Source organism: Lissotriton helveticus, chromosome 4_1 (assembly GCF_964261635.1).
Source record: "Lissotriton helveticus chromosome 4_1, aLisHel1.1, whole genome shotgun sequence".
NCBI lineage: Eukaryota > Metazoa > Chordata > Amphibia > Caudata > Salamandridae > Lissotriton > Lissotriton helveticus.
Genome location: NC_136063.1, coordinates 1,732,684,580 through 1,732,698,371, shown reverse-complemented (window position 1 = coordinate 1,732,698,371; position 13,792 = coordinate 1,732,684,580). Strand labels below are relative to the sequence as shown.

Sequence of the window (13,792 nt, the reverse complement as noted above, 5' to 3'; positions counted from 1 at the left end):
CCCAATAAAAAGCCCCTGGTCCATGCCTGGGGCAATCAGCATGTAGAAGGTTGACAAATGTTCTCCAAGAGGCTTCTTACCCCATATTAGAATGGGGGTGTCAAGCCCCAAAAGTTAATTGCATTTTGAAATCTGAGGTGTCCTGGTAGCTGTGTTCCCAAGGGACACTTCAAAGAGCAGGCCATGAATGGCAGGCCCATTTTTCCAGGTAGAGGGAGCTGAGGTGGCTTGTGTGGACTCCCCAGGTGGGACTGTTTGTTCTGACCCCACCTTTAACCCGTCCAAGTAAGTAAACCTCTCAGTGCTATTTTGTCACTTTAAATTTGATTACTTTGAAAGAAGCAAAAGTATTTAGCACTATTCTCAAAGGTAAATTGTTTTTGGACACACCCCAAAATTGTGTTTGTTTCAGACATTTAAAGGTCACAGTCTCAGAGGTAAAGATGTTGGGGGACAGTCCACTACAGTTTGTATGTTCATATATATCATTTAATATTTGGACTAAACCTGTTTTCAAGCAACCACAGTTTTTGCACAGAATCCACATGAAGACAACATGTTTTGTCCAGGATCACGCAATTTGATATGGTAAGAGAATCAGGTTTTAGAAGTGTTCTTATTTGGTGCCACAGCTGACAGTGTAATCACTAGACAACGTCTACCTCAGCGAACAAACTGCCAATATTCTGTTAAAGGAACCTAAAATGGTGAAAATGGCGCACAAGAGGAAAAGTTCATCTAAATGCCTTCCTCATGGAAGGAAGTTAATTATTTCATAAGGAATACATGGGGCTGTGGAATGTTAGGTAGACTATAGGGACAAAATCACAAATGGCAAAACCAGATGCTGAGTCGACACTTGATCATATGCCATACTTAGGGCCCTATGGAAAATGTATGACTGAAGGTAGGGAAACATGGGAACTGGGGACAAAGAAATAAATCATTATATGGTAACAACTGGCACTTAGAAGTTAGAATGAACAAGTCAGTATCCACAAAAATAAACTTTCAATGACTTTCAAACATATTACTGATGAATAACAGTGAGTGAGGCAACAAGCTGGGCACTTGTCCAGCTGTTTACCCAAATTTGATCTTTTATCCATCTGTAGTGAATGAGCCACTTTAGTGGTCTGATGATCTGTGATGACCCTCGATCACCACCATTGTGTACTGACTTTAGTGTGCTATGTTACTTTAGACTTAATGTAGGATGGTCTTGCATTACAATAATCTTGCCAAAGAATAGAAGGTATGGGATGTTGAGGTGCAGTGTTGTTGGTGATGGTGCACACATGTGCTCCATAGTGGATACTGAGGGATTAAGGGCATAGTGTTATTTGAGTTAGGTGAATTATGACTTTAGCCTATTGGCTTTGTCGTGGTCTAATATCATTCTGCCTTTCCAAGTAGTAGAGGCCTATGCTTGAGCAACTCCATATTCTAAACGGCAGCCATCTTCTGAGCCTCTGTAGGTGAGAGGTTATATTGAGATTACATGTGTTGTTTACCAGCAGTGAAGGAGAGCAGACCAGTTCTTATCAAGAGGAATGTGCCTTCTTCGCATTGGCGTCATAACAAAATGCTTGGCCAGCTGCTGTTGGGTGCCTGGTGTGGAAAGGTACAGGAATCTTGTGAGAAAGGTAGGAGGGTTCTTCCAGAAGCTTCGATAGAGGATGCAGTTCTATATTAGAGAAAGGGGGTCCGAGAGATGATGAGATGCTGAGATGCTGGTCTGTTGGTTTGGCGGTCTGGTGATACATCACGGTGCAGACGTGCAGTCGTGTTTGTGCAACAGAGAGTCCAGACCCAAACAGAGAGGGAAAGAGAGACGGACCCTTCTTCAGATGACCAGACGCTTAAGATTATGGTGAGGTGTTCCAGGTGTACCTATTGTATCTAACTATGTCTTTTATTTTCAGGCTCTATGTATATGTATGTGTTGATGATTGCTACTAATGTTTACTGTGATGTTTAGTTACTTCTTTCTTTTGTCATCCTATTATCATGTAATAAAGAAACCCTAGAGCATATCATTGGTTTGTATTCCTTGTGAGGGAAGGTCGGGACCCTTTTTTTACCAAGTACTTACAGAGGGATGGGCGATTCTCCTCTAATGGTTAATTGTTGATACGGGAGGGAAATCAGCTCCCATCAGGGATGTCTAAATTCTAATTATTCTATCCAATACATTGGTAGGAGGAGCATGCTTTGTGTACCCTCTCGGATGGGGAGGTGTTGTAATTTGCTGTGTGACCCTCTCGGATGGGGAGGTGTTGTGACTTGTTATTTGCGAGCTCCTCGGCAATGGTCTTATATGCTGTCAGTGTTTATTCCTTTCTTGAGTAAGTATTGTGAAATGTGGTGTCTTTCTGGAACCTGAGAAAAGATGTGGTAAGTAATGACCTGGTGACTGACAGAAGCACCAAAACATACAGAGAAGTAGGTCATTACACCATCCTTCTACTCCATCCTTTTCTCCATCCATCCATTCTTCACTCCATTTACCATCAATACAATTTTTCTGTCTATCCACCCTTACTTCTCTCCAGCCATCAATCGATTTGTCCCTGCCATCCATCAATCCATCCTCAGCCAACTCTCCATCCCCAGCCGCACACACCTACCCAGAGCTTAAGTTGATTAATTGTAGGATTCACTACACCATTGGTAGTAGCTACAAATCAAAACCATGCCTTCCTTCTCAATGCATTTCCTCACTATCTTCAAAGGTGCCCTTCATCTCTCCATTGCCCCTTGTCACAATTACTTTTGTAGTGCTACTCATTGTGTGGCAGTGGGCCAAAGTGGTGGGTGTGGGGGCCCCCTCAATATATTTGCAGGGGGCTCCAATCAGGTTTTGTTACATCCTTCGGTCTTCCACTTAGAGATAGTCTATTAGAATGTTATTGTTTTTGATTGCCTAAACAGATGCGACTAATATATCTTGCAACCAGGTTTTTAGTTAGCATATCCCCTAAACTTGAGATCTGTTAGGATAGACTTTTTGATAACTTAAACCTTTGAGGCTGTGAAATAAATTGCGATATCTCATATAGAAGAAACATTCCATTGTTTTCTAAGAACCTGAGAGCATGACTATAGTAATCCAAGAGAAGCTGTGAAACAACATATTGTGTCTCTTAGATATGGTAATATGTTTATTCTCACTCATGTGGGAGAACAAGGGATCCTTAGATTCACTTTAAGTAGTTTTATTGTTAGATTCAAAAACACAAAATACAGTGCAATTCTATTTTAAAATCTCTTACCTGAGCCTATATGGGAACTAGACATACATGTAATTACAAACATAAAGGTAGGGAGTCACTTTAGATGGTTATGATAAAAAAAGGTTGATTAAACATCACTTACCTGCAAAGTTCAGCCACCTAAATGACTCATCTGAGTTACCAGTATCTCTGGTGAGGAACTCTGTTGTCTGTCCATAAATGTCATTAAGAGTAAACTCAACAGCAGGACACCTAGTAACGAGAATGAACTTCACATCTTCTGGTGCCTCAGGCTGGCATACCTGCCTTTCTGAAGCAAGTAAATTTACAAGAATCTTTGCAAGACTCGCAGGTAACACTTGGTAGTTTAGCTGCAAGCAGGCATGCTTAACTTCAAAGACAGGGATATAAAGCATTTATATCCATTTATATATAAAAACACCAGTTCAATAAATAATTAAGAGACAAAACACAAAAAAAATCCAAGACCAATTTATAAAAATGGGAAATATTTTTTATCTTAAAAATGACACCAAAACAAAAAGAAATCGACTGTAGGGAATCGGAGATATGAATTTTTAAAGATTTAGCACTATATAGCACATATAAACTTATAATGCCTATTGGGACATCTGGCTACTTTAGACCGGGTCAAAGTCAAAGCTTCAGGCCGACTGCGAAGAGCCTTGCGTGGGTACACCACACAGTAGGTCTCAGTCAAGTTTTTACCTTCTGATTTAGAAACGTTTCTGGAGCTTTTTTCCGAGTTCCCTCAAAGCTCTCAGCCAGTCCAGATTCAGTGAGGAATCGCCGGCTTGCCTTGTGATGAGCTCCCTTTCTAACGTAAGGATGTCTGACTTCCAGAGCTTTCCAGCGGGACAAACCAAGGATCCAGGCTGGCTCCCAGTTGAACGAGGGAGGCTTGGCTCACGCGGTGGGTCCCTCTCATCTTTTCTACATTCTGACTTAGACACTTTTATGGAGCAGATTAGGCTGCAGAACTCTAAACGGCCATGCCCTATTATATAGTAGGGAAATAAAGATAGTTTCAACCCCCCTGCCCCAGTATGTACCCTAGTACATAATAGGGTGGGTCATGTCAAGCATAGGGGTACCCTAAACCCATAGTGTACACTAGTGTAAGTAGGTGTTTTCACTGCATGCTGTCTCTTTCAGCAAAGCACTGGTCCTAGGCCTGGTTATAGAGAGCCTAGGGTCAGTCAGAGTCAATTACCACCAGTACCAATTAGCAAAAAAGTTGGGGGTGCCCAGGGCACAGGACGACTTTGCAACACTGATGATCTAAGCCTCCTAGCACCTCTCTACATTCACTTGGGAACCATCTATTCTGACCAGTGGTTAATGCAATGTAATGTAAATTGGCATTTGTACCGCGCGACTATCACTCCAAGGAGCATCTTGGCGCCTAAACAGACCAGAGTAGATCTAGAGTCTGGTCCGGCTGCTATCCGTAATGTGACCAGGGTCCTCATACTAGTGCACGTGCGCAGGTATCAGGGAGACTAAAAATCTAGGTCTTTAATGCCTTTCTGAACTCCGATTCCTGTTCCATAGCACAGAGATGTGGGGGGAGTTTGTTCCATGCTTTAAACCCTAGGACTGGCAGTGATTTGCCACCCCTTGAGCTGAGTTTTAAAGTGGGGATAGCCAGCAGGTTGGCATTGGAGGACCTCAAGGCGCACGAAGGATGGTATCGGGAAAACCTCTTTTGTATATACTTTGGTCCTTGCGAGTGAAAAGCCCTAAAGGTGATTACCAGGACTTTGAACAGCACCCGTTTGACCACTGGTAACCAGTAAAGAGTGTTTAATGCGGCAGACGCTGAGGATTTCTTTGGCCATTTCAGAACCAGCCTGGCGGCTGCATGCTGCACCATTTGCAACCTGTGAGTAACCATCTTGTTGGTTCCCGCATATAGACTATTACAATAGCTGAGTCTCGATGTTACGAGGGCGACCACTACCATTTTCCTAGCAGATAGTGGAAGTAGATCAAAGAATTTCCTTAGACCTTTAATGACGTTAAAACAGGTACCAGCTACTGACAGCGCCTGTTGTTTGAACGACAGAGCGGCATCAAACTTGATGCCTAAGTCACGTGCCGCATTGGTCGCATTTGGTGGTAGCTCCGCATTCTCAAGCCACCATAGCTTGGGGATAAAATCATTTTGCGGGCCCAGTGGCAGGATTTCCGTTTTTCCCGTGTTGCACTTCAGATGATTCTTTCCCATCCAATCAAATGTGGCCGTCAAGCAGCGTTTAAGATTTTCTTCCCAGTCCTTAGTGTCTTTATCAAGGACTAGGATAAGTTGCGTATCGTCCACATACGCGATAACATCCATCCTAAAGGACCATATCAACCTGATCAGAGGGGTAGTGTAAATATTAAAGAGCGTTGGGCTCAGGCTAGATCCCTGAGGAACTCCTGACGTGAGTGTTTTTTCCCTTGAGCAGAAGTCGCCATGGGTGAGCACTTGACGCCTGCCACTCAAGAAGTTCTTAATCCACTCCAACACGGCTCCTGTTATGCCAGATGTTGCTAGCCGGTCAATCAAGATGGTATGTGAGACCGTGTCGAAGGCTGCCGACAGATCTAATAATATCAGGACAGCCTTCTTACCCTGATCCATAGCCGTTCGAATTGTATCAGTGGTAAACAGGAGTGCTGATTCAGTGGAGTGTTGGGCTCTAAAGCCAGATTGATTCGGTAGCCAGGCATTGTTTTCCTCAAGGAACTTTGTGACTTGTTTGTTCACAAAGGATTCTGTTAGTTTACATAGCGCGGGAAGCAACGAAATAGGTCGGAGGTAGTGGGGTCTGCTAGTTGTTTTTTCTGCAAAGGCTTAAACGCCGCAAGTTTCCATTCTGAAGGAATAATTGCAGTGGCCAATGATGCATTTACAATATTATTAATTGCAGGGTTAACAGTGTCTACAAGCACTTGTAGAACAGTAGGAGGGCATAGATCAAACGGCGATCCTGACTTGATCGCCAGTATAGCCTGGCGGGTTTCCTCCAAACTAATTGGCCGAAAGGTCGCCATAATGTCCGAGTGCAAGCTTAACGCACTCCCTTCTTCAGCTGATTTTATGATGGGGGCGACAAAATCTTTGGTGAGTACCTGTACTTTTTGTTCGAAAAAGTCCGCTATGGTATTGCAGAGTTTTTCAGACGGGGGAATTTCCTGCAGCAGTATTTTTGGGTTATTAAAACCCTTCACTATGTTAAAAATCGCTTTTTGTTTGTTGTTCGCCACTTCTATTGCTGCCGTATAGAAATTCGTTTTGGCCTCCTTAATCAGTGCATGATATTGACTTCTTGCTATTTTGTATCTACAGCGTTCCTTATCTTGATAGTCTTTTCGCCCCCTATGGACCGGGGAGCAAAGCGGCGACTATACCGTGGATGTTCCAGCTTGAAAGTTGTGCGCAATTAAAAACAGATCAGGTAACAAATTTTAAAATAAACGCATACTGCTCTGAATCTTAACTCATTCAGGCAGCGCGTTCCACACAATTTTAACAGTTCTAGCAGTTCAGAACAAGCAATTCAGTCTGACATATAAGCGGCGCCTAGTTCAGTGTCTGGATACTACCAAAGCAGTGTGATTAACCCTCTAGTCACATGCCTTCCAGTGACAAGCATCACTCCGGGATTTGTGCTTACTGACAGTAGTTGAACAAGGCTAATGCACATAAGGCCTGCCTGCTTGTTATGCTAGAAGTCTACCAGGGGATGAGATCTTGTGAGGATGTCTTTAGCAGTAGCCACAAACCACAAGCAAAATAGAGACAAGTCCAACAGTAAGGGCACAAGCTCCTCAAAGAATTGTTTGACGTGTTGGAATGACTGAATAAAGAGCCTGATATTTTAAGATTTACTGCACGATGAAATAGATTTCCTGAATCAGCATTTGAAATCTCTTCCATTAGAGCTGGCGTTAGAATAAAGAGGTATTGCTGGAATTTAGTTTAGTTATTAAACCCAATGAATTTGCAAGCAAAGAGGCCCAGTTAAAAGAGGTACATGTTCGTGGTATTCACAAACGTCTGGCTCACACATTTCCAGAGATTTACTCTAGCCAAGACAGAGGTATTTTTAGGTGTGAAGAGGAAATGAACAAGCAGACATTGGTGTGGGTAATCTCCGTGGAGGTAAACTATTCAACATGTCAAATTCTCCTTTAGGTGGCACATTTAGGTTTGCACAAATGTTAGTTTAGTGGATGTCTGCATGAGTAAATATGTATACCTGTGATTAACCAGCAATGTACAAAGAGCTCCAGAACTACCCATCCGAAACGTGTGTCAATACTGGTTTATAGGAGGAGTCTTGGAGTCTTTCGGAGTTTTATGATAGTCATACATTGACTACAATCATACGTGCAAGCATAAATGAGATAGTTCTTGAATATCCTTTATGAATGAGGGCCGGGGTTTCTTTTTTATATTCTTCAAAGTTTACAGTTAGCTTGATGGCTGAAGGGGGCTTGATCAGTTTTAATCATTTGGCACTACATTCCTGCCTTTCTAAAACAATGGCCTGCATGCTACATGCAACAAAGCTGGTTTGGAGCAATGAGTTAGAGTTAGTAGAGGTTGTGCTTGATATTTGATGATGACAGTGCAATCTTTAATTCGCCATACAGTATACCCTGCATCTAACAAAGTTCAGCAAACAATTGACAGTAGTTAAATTCCTTCCTAACTCTATGCACCATATGTGTCAAGACTCTATCTAGGCATCAAAAGTGACCGCTCCCAGTCATTGTCACAGAAGAATAGGGTACAAGAGAAGCCATACCGTGAGAGACGCGCATTTTCAAAAAAAGGAGCTTAATACTACCTTCACAAGCTGTAATGGCAGCCCTGAGAGATGTTTAAGGGGCTACTTAAGTAGGCTGCCATTACAGCCTGTGAGGGTAGTATTAAGCTTCTTTTTTGACCTGGCAAAATAAAATTTTGCCTGGCCCATACCTTCCTTTTTCTAATACATATAAGTCACCCTTAGGGTATGACACAGACACCCAAGAGGGCAGGGTGCCATATATTTTGAAAAATAGGGTGTCCATTTCAATTTTATATGTCCTGGTGGTGCACAACTATTACATTTGTTTTTTACTACTGCAGAATAGCATTGGAGTTGCCTTATTATATTTAATAAGCTTTAATTTTGAAATGGGAGCAGGTAACCAGTACATGTTTGGTGTCTTTGGACTTGTAATGAAAAATCCTCTTTTATGGTAAAGTTACAAGGATGGGTGGGCGGAGCCGGGCACAGCCTTACTTACTTTTGAATTGGCTGTGTCCTGCATCCAAACACAAAGGACTGCATACCCCTGTGGTTAGCTTGGAGCCAGGGCACTGTGGCAGAATGCCTGAGGACTTCAAAGGTAAATCTCTAGAAGTTTCTCCCACTGTAAAGGCATTTGAAAGGGAGAACTGGGTATAAATATTGGACCTCAGACACCAACTGTTCAGTACTCTTCTGGGCCTTTGAATACTCTGCCAGGACTGCTGTGCTCTGAAGACTATGGCACTGCTGTGCTGACCTGTTGCCCTCTTACCTGAGTGGGAAAGTTTTGACCTGCATCTGTTGAAACTAGGACCCCAAATTGACTCCTGAACAGAGCCTCAAAAACAGAAGACTCCAACAAGGTTGAACTCAGCATCTGGACACTCCCATCCATGAGTCCTGCTCTGCCATGGGGGCCACCCCAGTTCTGGACCCTTGGAAGTGGACCTGAAGGTGCTTTGCCAGCCCATCTGTGGACCTAACATAACCAACTCATTGACTCTGCTGGGAGGGTTCTCCCAATGCAAGAACCCCACATTGACCTAACAGCCCGTATCAGAATCACTGCCTGTGTGTAGCTGTCCCAACACAGCACCTCGCATTGCAAATCTCTCATCAATGGAAGCCTTGAAAATGACACAGGCTCACGCATCGCAGTCTCACAGCTCCTCCAAGCCGATGCATCACCTTGACTATGCAACACATCATGGACACTGGACTTCAGATCTCAATCCCTCATTGACAGGATTGTTGGTGATGACACAGGACTTTGCATCGCAGTCTCGCAACTCCTTGGAACCGATGTATTGACTCGGCTGCATGACACATCCTTGGAGCGGAACCTTGCAGTGCTCCTAAACCAGGATTTAAGGTACTCTTGTTCAGCTGGCCTAACAGGGTCTCTGTAGATGGCCCATGCTCCATCACAGTCGGCCTGAACTTGTGAGTTTGTCCTGGTCCAGCACGGCCAGATATTCACAGTTGGTGCTTTGTGCTTTTTGGTGCTATTTTCACTGAAAACTCTAAACCTGCATATCTCCGGTTCTACTGATTGGATTTTCGTTGTTCCGGTCTTGTTTTATATATTAAAAATTACTTACATATAAATGTTTCTAAACTCATGTGGGAACCTTTTGTGGTTTGTTTATGCTGTGATATTGTTTGAAGTGTTGTACAAATACTTAACATGCTGCCTCTGAGTTAAGCTAGACTGCTCTGTGCCAAGCACAGGTAAATTTAGGGTTGGGCACAGGTACATTTATGGTGTACTTGTAACTGCACCCTGGCAAGCATTATGGTGTCTGCTTGTGTAGGGTGTCACCCTACCCCCCAACCAGTAACCCACCCCAATTTCTTACAGAGGGAATGTGTAGTGAAATGTGTAGTTGAAATGTTGTACAAATACTTTACATGTTGCCTCTGAGTTAAGCCTGGCTGCTCTTTGCCATGCACAGGTACATTTAGGGTTGGGCACAGGTACATTCATGGTGTACTTGTAACTGCACCCTGACAAGCATTATTGTGTCTGCTTGTGTAGGGTGTCACCCTACTGCCCAACCAGTAACCCACCCCAATTTCTTACACAGGGAATGTGTAGTGTTCTACTCTTTCCTCGCGGGGCAGCTCACGCACAAGAGTCTCCACGTGGAAATAGTAGAACACTTCTACTATTTCCTCGTGGAGACTCTCTGTGTGAGCTGCCCCGCGTGAAAGAGTAGAACACTACATAATGTTGTTGCTTGGGATATCTTAAAGTATTGCTTGCTAACATGTTTACCTTTGTGCAATCTCAATATCAACAATTTAGTTTTTAGGGGATAACTGCGCATACGCTGAATATACATGGATTACAGGGGCAGTTCTGTGATTCTATTATAATACTATACTCACATGAACCATTTATTTTGGTAGCATTGCCTTTTGGGCTCTGGTAGTAACAGTTTAAACCAATCCAGCACAAGTACTGTGATGGAAAAGTGAAAATAAAGTAACTGAAGGACAACATTATTGAATGTGAGAAAGCATGTAGTGCTTCACAGGAGCAGATCAGAGGGGGAGGAGCATGTGGTGGAGGAGCATGTGGGCACCATCAGGGTGAATGAGGAGGAAGTATTTGGCAATGTACAGAAAACAGCATTTGTACCAGGGGCCCTTCTGTTTCCCTTGTACACACCCAATATTTCTCAAGAACTACCCAGCACCACTGCCCCCCCTACATCTTAGCCATGGAGAGTACCCACATTGGTACCCTAGGGAAAGAAAAAGGGTGGATCATCTCACCTGTAAAAGACTTGGAGAAAATATTTTATGATTTGTGAGACATGAGGGTGCCTCCTACCTGAAGCTCAAGCCGAACATATTTGCTGTAAACGACCTAGGAAAAACTTGGAACGAAAACGTCTATCCAGAATTTAGCAGGATATGGACGCCATAAAACAGAGATATTTGAGTCTTTGTCCCGAAAGAAACTCATGCTGACCATCTATGCAACATATTTTAATTGGTGTTTCATTAATATTTTGAGTGCCCTGTAATTGTTAATATTAATAAATCTTACCAAATATGTTCCGATTATAATATTTGCTTTTCCCATTTAGTACAGTAAAAAGTAAATTGTGTTCCTCATATTCAGAAATATTGATGCACAGATGTATGCTTTTCCCACAGGTTCAGATGTGTTGTATTTGATTAGCTAAATGGAATGTGGGTACGCAAATAAAAATAATTCAGATGGTATATTCCAGATTAATTCGGATTTTTGGATCTTTGTGATAGTAAAATGCACAGACAACACCGTGCAATATCACCACTGTGACAATTGTTATCACCATGTATTGAGTATTACTCGTTTTTATCTTACCAATATTTTAATAATTTCAAAGGTTATTCGCTCCCCATGTCAGCTCCGGTTTTTGTCCCGACATAAAGTGTTCTTATTTTATCACGTTACTTCCACGTCCATCCATTCTTTACCGTAGAAGAGTTCCTACAACTGACTGAGCAGAGGCCTGATACAGAGGAATGCGCATTCCCTACTTTGGTGTGATATATGAGCCGAGCCACTCCCATTGCTCAGGGATGTTAAGTAGCTTGAATTCCCTTTTTAACTAGAACTGTGTGACACTGGTAAATATCAGTTTGAAAACCGCCCTTCTTAGATCCCCCGCCCCGTCTAGGATTACTTTTATCAGGCTGAATGTACTTTTATACGATTTCATTCTGAATATTTTTTCTGCTTAATTTTCTTTTCTGGAACTACATGCCCACACCTTGAAACATAACAGGCAGCCCTAAGACTAAAGAGCCACTGAGACAAGATTCCAACGCTTTAATTACCTTCATGTCCCACATCTTCCACATTATCTGTGCTTCTTCAGTCAATACTCTTAAAGATGCGTTTTAAAAACATAAACACTGTTTTTCGTGATGTTTAATGATTTGATTTATAGTGAGAAATGTTATGTTCAATGCATGTGCTGTTGTTGTGCACTGTAATATTTTGCTAAATTCGATGATTTTAGGATTTTCCTAGTCTTTTTCTGGAAGGCCAGGTGATGATAGACTGCATAATCTGATTTAGTCCGACCTGAGACGATTTTCCCTTCTTGCTAGTTCATCCAAGAAGCTACTGTAATCATTGGCCAAAAATGTTTCATTTCACAAGAGGTAGAGAAAAGGAAACCAACACGAAATAATATTTAGCTTGGGGTAAAGTAACAATAGGTAACATGAAAAAAATGTCAAACCAAAACAAAAATGGCTTCAGCAATCTAAACACACAAACATAGAGCTGAAACTGAAACAAACTAGAACAAATTAACAGAGAAGCCTTTCCACTAAAGTTCCTTTGAAATCCCTCTTTGAAATCATATTCTTCAAGCGCTATCGCTGCTCGTGCTGGAACGTGTTACGAATATAGAACTTTTTGCACACTATCTTATTTGATATGAAGTAATGTCACAATACATCTAAAAACCCCTACTGACATCATCAAACAACTCAACATTCTACAATGATGGTAGAGATGCAGGAGTTGGAGAATGTATTGTTTTCTCTGTATTGGATGATCCTTTTAAAAAGCTGGTAACCAGAACCCCATTGCATGGTGAATGATTCTTTGTAAAATACCTTATTCTAAGTCTTGTCTTCTCGAAGACCTATTGTCTGCAATACAATGTAGTGAACATGGAGTGAGCCTTGGTCTGTTCTTTGCACGTTGGATGGCTTTCCTGTCTGACTAAGTTCCTTATTTCATGGCATTCCTCTCTAGTCTTGTGTTTGTGCAGGCCGTGACGCATTTCCACTTTGTCCCATATCTAATTGAGTGACTTGTAGCTTTTCATTGCAGATATTGAGGACTGAGGGGCATATTCACAAGGATTTATCTCCGAACTATCCCCACTTTAACGCATCAAAAGTGGTGATAGAATTAACACCCCATTCACAAGCTAGTGCAAACTGGAGACAACACCAGTATTTCCGCAATAACTGCCCCCAAATTTATCTCCACGGTGGACACCACCAACTAACACTATTGAGATGCAGAGTAGGCGTTCCCGTGCAATAACACACGAGAAAACCACAACAACACATTCACAACGAACTGCCAGATCAGCGAAGCGAAGCAAAAACAGGATAACCCGCAGTAGCACCAGGGATTTTACACCTGCCTTTTGCTGGTGTTAAGCAGGACGACTACCTGCAGCATGGAAGGGAACACAGCCAGGAGCCTTTTAAGATGCAGGTATTCCTGATGGAAGGTGTCTGCCTAAGTTAGCACCACTAAAATGACAGTATTTTTGGTTCAAACAAATGGTCAGACTTCGAGGAAGCTGATTGCCGCGGTCACCATGCTGCTAGTCTCACAGTGACACCTGGCTTCCAGCAGGGGCAGTGTTGGGCCGGGAGCTAAAAGTAGTGACGATGAGACTTTTCAGCCAATTATCGGCCATTCATAACGTACCGCCGGCTATCGCAGGATTTTGATTCGCCATTGCGATGATTAGTACATGGGGTTTGACACCCCTTCCCTGTTACTATCGCCATGTACCGCAGGCTTGAAAATACCCTGCTAACATGACGATAATAATCAGGGTTAGGCAGCGTTAACTTTTCTTGCGATGACTGATGATGGTGAAAGTTATCGCCCGTCTTTGTGACTATCCTCCTGAGTTTTTAACTGTCGTTCAGCACTCCATGGGAATGCATTGGTTTCCACACGCTCTCTTTCCCATCTACTTG

General features: G+C 42.6%; 1 protein-coding gene across 1 annotated transcript in view; it reads right to left on the bottom strand.

The window, feature by feature from the left end:
* The window catches only part of LOC144827667 (glycine receptor subunit alpha-4), a 387,510-nt gene that overhangs the window by 187,053 nt on the left and 186,665 nt on the right, over positions 1–13,792 (bottom strand). The window lies entirely within an intron of this gene.